The 7,422-nt window shown below is 36.1% G+C and overlaps 1 protein-coding gene across 14 annotated transcripts in view; it reads right to left on the reverse strand.

Annotated features, from left to right (window-relative positions):
- Positions 1–7,422, reverse strand: part of KLF12 (Kruppel like factor 12) — a 371,797-nt gene that overhangs the window by 223,933 nt on the left and 140,442 nt on the right. The window lies entirely within an intron of this gene.

The raw sequence follows: 7,422 nt of genomic DNA on the forward strand, positions 1-7,422 counted from the left end.
AGCCCGATCCCGTCTGATCTTGGAAGCTAAGCAGGGTCGGGCCTGGTTAGTACTTGGATGGGAGACCACCAAGGAAGACTGTCAAGTCAGGTGCTGTAAGCGTAAAAAATTAAAAATAAGGGATTGTAAACTGACAAGGTCCTTGCAATCTAATCTGTGAGGTCAACCAAGGGTCGCCCTCGCTTAAAAAATAAATAAATAAATAAAAGTAATTAAAAATAAAAAATAAATGAACGACTCAATAATGCATTTCTTACTTTATTAATCAGAGGATATCAGAAATAATACTTAGACATATATAAGAACACTAATTCCTAAATGCAATCACTATTGTCAAGTCTACAAAACTATCAAAAGCAGCAAGATGCATCTACAAGAGTTTTGAAGAAACAGACCAGACTCTCATACTACTTTATATTATTTAAACATACTTATATCAGTGATTCAAATGTTATTCCATTACCCTACATTAATGATAAACATTTTGTCAGGACAAATAGAAGGGACTGGTTAATAATCTGAAATAGTAGGCAAAATGGGCAAATATATCATTCTTCATTTAATCATTTTTCTCTCAGAAGTAAAGAATTCATCACCCAGTGTAACTGTTATATGTAAGATGAAAATAAAATTAGATAAAGCATATGTAAGATGAAAATACAATTAGATAAAGCAATAAAAGTCATTTTTATGTCAGATTTCAGAAGAATATAGATATATCTATATATCCATGTGCTTGTTCGTATGTAAGTTATATAACTGCTACAAATATACACACACACAAACACACATACCTTTGATTTGCATGTCTCTGAAAAATGTCTAGTGGGAAAAAACAATTGTAGATTTTGAGATACAGTACTCTGCCTTGACTAATCTTAATCTTTCGATCTGTTTCTAATTTTAGAATGCATTATACAAACATTAAAAAAATAGTTTTAAGGTGGTAAGTTTTACTATTTCTCCTAACAAATGAGACAAGTTATTCAACAATGTTTTTAGAATGTTTCTACCAATCATCTTTTTAAGTTAAAAAGTGTTCAACAAAATGATTCCATTTCTCTATATGGAAAAGTCTTCTGATGATTTAGTACTTGGTATGATGCCATAACATCAACAGATAAATTTTTTATTTTATAATACTCGATTGAGTAAACTATTTTGACAGAAAATAAGTCATCAAGGAGAAGCAATACAGAAATGCTAACTAATATAATGATCTAAACGTAATCACTCAATAGAGCATTCTACATTTACATTTCTTCAAGTTATCAGTTTTTAAATAAGAAACTATGTACAACTCTGATGCTAAAACCTGGTTCCCTGGTTGTTAAGTGCAAACATCCAGAACTGGCGAAGAAGACTCCACCCTTCAATGACAGATGCGGGGAAACCTAGCACTCTGCGATTATGAAGGGGAACTTAAGCAGTACAGGCATCTGAGGTTCAACTCATGGGCCTATTTTTATAATTTATTACCAGTGAAGCCAACAAATAGGGAAGCTAACTGGAAAGAGCTGATAGATCCTTCTTAAAGTAGTGTTACAAATATCTAATGTCAAATTTTATACTATTCAGAATCTTCCATCAAAAACTCAGACAATGAGAAAGTGATCTGTGCTATGGTATAACTTTTAAGAGGAAATATAGGTATTCAGTACTTTCTCACAACTACATGAATTGCAGCCAAGGATGCAGAAATATACAGAGTCTGCAAGTAAACACAAATATTAATGTGGGTCCATGCAACAGTAAGTTCCTTAACAGCTCTTACCCATGACTAATAATCTCTGCATCTCCTATTGTTTATAGTACAGTTCAACAGAACACAGTACTGCAAAATCAAGCCTAGCTAGGTCTTTCTTCCAAGGAAAAAAGCACTGAAGATCACAAAACTACCCTTAAATTTCCGAATCACTCTATGAAAATCTTAGGTAACTCTAGTCCTACAGTATATCCCAAAACTTTTCTGGATCTCTCAATTCTCCCAAAATAGTATCCGAGTAATCTACAGGAAGCTGAGTCTGGATGCTCAGGCACATTAATGGTGATCTGAACCTCTAGCATACAATATTCCACAAAAGCCAAAGGTCAAAACAGGTCTATAAGCAGTGCTTCCCAACTGCTTTTACATTATGGAACACAGAGAACAGGTAATAGCTCTACTGCACAGTGGGATAATCAGACAAGACTAGCCTTGGCAGAGGGTCCCAAAGGGATAGATACCCCAGGCACACCTATAACCATTTGTGGGGCACCATTGTGACTTGATACCATACCAGCTGAAAGGCTTTGCCTTAGAATCAAATACCCTCAATACGGCTAGATTGCAAACAAAACAACAAAAAGCAGTGCTGTGAATCATAGCACCATCAATATCTTCTTACTTTAATAGATAAATGCTGCCACCATCAAGAGTACATTTTCCTAACATAATAAATTTCTCACATATTTACTTCAGAGGAAAGACTCTTCAGCGGAAAATATTTTAATTAAAGCTCCATAAGAAATATTATATTTTAAAATCACAATTTATTTTTGGTGGCCCATTTCTTCATTCTGTCACAAAACTTAGAAATTATATTAGCCAGATTTTTCCAACTAACTTATACAGGACTTCCAGCCTCAAATTACCTCTGTACGCTCCTATACAAAGAGACTAAACCAGACTTGGATGGGATACATGGGAAAACTAGCTGTCACCCATTCAGAGCCCTTGCACTCATATCTGCATGGCTGTTTATGATCCTACTGCAAACGATCCGTAAAGGAACATTATGGATGCTGATTCAATATCCCTAGAGTAGGAAATGCAGAGAACATTCACATACGCGAATACATATTACTCCAAAATCCCTGTTCCCTTTTTCCACCATTCATCTTTCCCTTTTAAAAGAGACTATGTTAAAATCTCCAGTCTAAACAATAGGCATGAGGTGACAAGGACAGGATGATGGTTATTAAGCTTCTATTATAGCGTGCTCCTAAAGCTAAGAAATGACCATCTCATGCCAGTGAGCTAACTTTTCCAAGTTCTTGAGATGTAGCTGCAATGTAAATTAATTAAGAGCAGGCCGCTCTCATACTCTAATGGGTGGGGCTGTAAACTGCAGAGCAATTTGGCAGAAAATATTAAAAGCCATAAAATCCACATGGTTTTCACTCTAGCAATTCTAACTCTTGAAATTTATCCTAAGGTAACAATTAAGGATGTGCAAAAGAATATTTATTTCCCTGCTATTTGTAATTACTCGATCTTGGAAGCAACCTAAATGTCCAAAATTGAATAGTGGTTAAACAAATTATCACAGCCATAAAATCAAATCCTACAAAGGGTTATTTCAAAAGATGTATATGCCTACTGGCATACCTAGGTTGTACTATACATTCTTAAGTATAAAAATCAAAATACAAATGGCATATAGAAAGTTGTCTCACTGTTCTGAGTGTAATTAAAATTATGGTAGATTTACTTTTCTTATCTCTGACTTCTCTTTATGTTTTCTGGTATTTCTCTAATGAGTACATAATGAGTACGCAGTGTTTTGATAGAGAAACTAAAAGGGAAAAAACCAAAACAGTAAAAGTTAAAAAAAATAAATAAATAATGCTGGAGAAAAACTAACTGAAAGAGGAAGGCTTACGAATGGGCTTTAGGAATAAGTCCCTAGGAGTGTGATCGTGAAGTTCTGAAATGTGTAGTCACAACCAAGGTCACGGAATCTCTTTTCCTTGGGGATTTGCAGAAAAGGGTGGCCAGCTCTCATTTGAGGACAGCTTGAATACAGTCCTAACCTCTGCAGCCTCTTGTAGCTCCGTGTGCAAAAGGACTAAGCCAAAATACAATTTTCACTCATGACACACAAAGTAGCCAATTCTATATACTGCCCTTGATCCTCCACAAACCCTTACCCTATTCAAGAGAAAGGAACCCCTACAGTCTCACTCCCAGCACTGAAACCCAATGACCTTGAATTTACATGCCCAGTGAGTGGCCAGCACCTTACTCAGAAAATACAGTGGAATATTAGTTAAATGCTCTGCAATGCACAAATAACTTCTGACTTTTCCACCACAACAAAAATTCTAATTTCAACCACTTAAATATCCCAAACTGAGAGAAAGAAAATGATGGCACCTATACAAAATCTTATCACGTTTAAGTTTTATAGATAAAACCGTTATAGTGATCAAAATAAATATATGGTTAAAGGGCATCAATGGAAGAGTTAGGAAAGATCACCAAGATCAAAGACAGAGCACTGAGGACCAAGGCCTAGGTCATCTACACCCTTGTAGTCCCAATGACTGTATGAATGTGAGAGAGCTGGACAGTGGAGAAGGCTGATAGGGAGAAAAAATGATTCATTTGAAATATGGTATTGGAGGAGAGCTCTAGAGATACCCTGGACCACCGGAAAGATGAGCAAGTGGGTTCTAGAGCAAATTAAGCCTGAAACACCACTGGAGGCAAAAATGACAAGATTGAAGTTGTCCTACTTCGGGCACATAATAAGAAGGCAGGGTTCTTTGGAAAAGGCAATAATGCTGGGGAAAAAAACAGAAGGCAGCAGAAAAAGAGGAAGCCCAAATATGAGCTGGATTGATTCCACGAAGGAAGACACAGGCATGAGTCTACAGGAGCTAGCTGAGCAGGGCTGCTGAGGACAGGACACTGTGGACATCACTTACTCATAGCATTCTCAGAAGTGGGAGCCCACTCAATGGCCCATAACACACATGGGTAAAGACAAATAAAAATGCTCAATTTTGACAAGTTCCTTTGCTTTAGAAAGGGCAAAAACTAAATGTTTTTTGGTAACCTCTTACAAATACAAATGTATCATTTTCCAAGTCCATAATTAAATTCATTTTTTCCTTGGGAATCGGTTTCCAGGCCTAGTGAAAGGAATAAAAGGAATAGATGTTGAGAGGCTGACAATCGAATGGGATGAACCAAGATGACAGGTTAAAATAGAGTTATGCCAATCACTGAAACTCAGAAAACGAGTTTGAATCGGTGCAGAGAGCTACAGAAATGCCAAGATGAAGGAATCAGCCAAGTATGGACTACACAGTCACATAGCAAAACTCAAGCCTGCTAGTCTTCAAAGACAGGAGAATGGATGAATAATGTGTGAACGTGACTTTAAGGGAACTGGTTCTAAAATAAAGTCAAGTGAAACCCCACAACCACCACCAAAAAATAAAACAAACTAAGAAACACACTTCTCCTGAGGCGTTCATGCCATTGACCAAGAATGAGCCTTAAGGCATCAGCTTTGTAAGCAGGTATCAGAGGTAGATCCCTCCTTCCTCTAAACATTCACTAGGGCTTCAGTTCTCGGGACATTTAAAGTATATTATTCTCTGGACCAAACAACTAAGATCACAGGACATTTAAAGTATATTATTCTCCGGACCAAACAACCAAGTCTCCTCATTTTAATGAAAGAGTAAGCAGGTCTGTCCATTTCTTTCCTCAATAAGCCTCACTTATTACAGCATTCTTGGAAAACTGTATTCTGAAGAGTTTAGTTTTCTGGATGAGTGAGGGTTTATCTCTTATAACCTCAAATTCAAAAGAAAAACTATTAACCACTTGGGATGGAAATGTTCCTAATATATTTTCCATAAAAGTTAGGAACATAAGTTCATGTTTTCCTGATGACTCAGACCAATAATTATGAACCTCAATGACTATGCAATGCTGCATCCAGAGATAACTTCAGGGCCCAATGAAGTGTGTCTACACTAAATGACCTGAAACTGTTGTGTTTCTTGAATTCTTGTGTCTGCATTTTATAGTCTGTCAGGCTTTTCTTCCCAATATTGTCATGCTCTTTTTATAGATGTTCCTTCTGCCCTATGGTGAAACAGAAGGAACACTGAACTGAGTCAAGCTGATTCAGGTTATCATTCTAGCTAAATAACCTTGGATATGTCACTTAACATTTTTGGGCCTAAGTAAGATGAGGAGATTCAACTAAAAAACTCTAAGGTCTTCTTCTTCGCTAAAATGCTTAATTCAAATTTGCTGCTTCTCATTTATTATTTTTTAAAAAATAAACCAGCTAAGTTTGTATGGAAAGTAATATAGATATTTAAGCATGCAACATACTCCTGTGTAAGTGAAATGAATATTCCTTGTGACACCTAGCTGTCTTCCCAGAGGCCTTACTGTATAATTCCCAGTAGTTGCTGGCATCTCAGATGGCTATGGTTTCTGGGGAAATAAGACCCTATTAGAGACATGTCACTATACTTCTGTATGCCTCTATTTTTACCTAATGTTCTCAATGCAAAGAAGTGATTATTTGATACAGCTCCATTTCAGGCCATCCGAGAGCAGAACCTTTATATGTATGTCATCATCAATGCCTGTCAGTAAAGTGATTGCAAAAGGAATCCAATTTTGAGACCGTCTTTGCCTTATTAAATATTTGCTGAGATTACAGAATTACGTAAGAACTTTTCTAAAAGATGGTTTTGTAAAAATGCTTCGCAAACTGTAAAAAATGTTTCATAAACTCCTCAAGAGAATGGAATTTATTCATCTTTTATTTTTCTGGAGTCCCTAGCACACAATTTCCATCTATTACGCATTCAATATCACCACTGGAAGCTTGAAGAAAAATCATACCTCAGTCTGCATCTCTCCCCTCTTCTATACATTCTTCCCTGAGAAATCCACGTCACACTTACTGCCATAATTCTACCTCTATTCAAATAATCCATCTCCAGCTCCCATCTCTCTTCTGAGTTCTAAGTCCCTATTCCCCATCATAACCTCTACATGGATTTCCCAGAAGTTAAAAAGTGTCCAAGAAAGTTTATAAAGGCTCATCTCACTTATTTCTCTCCTTACTTCATACTTTCAAAAATCTACTTTCTCTTCTTCTCCATTATTCTTCACTCATGTGAATACCAAATGAGAAATCTAGGAGTTCCCTTGATTCTTCTCACTTACTGATCAACTACAAAGGTGTATTGATGCCACTTCTGAAACAGCTCTTCACACCCGCATGCTTACTATTTCCACCTGTTATAGCCTTAATTCAGGTCATCTCTTAACTGATTATTAAATAGCCCCTAACTGATTTCCCAGCTGCTAACAATCTTCCATCCATCTATATCAACATCAGCAATGAATTATAGTTCAATAAAATATTTTCTTCCATCAGCAATGAATTATAGTTCTATAAAACATATGTTGATGGTTTTACATAAATATATTTATATTTTAAATACATTTATATTGTAAGTATAATTACATTTATATTTATGTTTAAGTCTTCCTGTTGTTTATGACAACTATTCTCTATCTTTTTCTTCCATATTAGAGCTGGAACATACTAATCCTAGGGAAATACTGGGCTGCTGCTGAGATAGGACCTCTATTGTGTGTATGAGTGTGTATAA

Source organism: Pteropus alecto, unplaced genomic scaffold (genome assembly GCF_000325575.1).
Source record: "Pteropus alecto unplaced genomic scaffold, ASM32557v1 scaffold72, whole genome shotgun sequence".
In the NCBI taxonomy this organism is placed as follows: domain Eukaryota; kingdom Metazoa; phylum Chordata; class Mammalia; order Chiroptera; family Pteropodidae; genus Pteropus; species Pteropus alecto.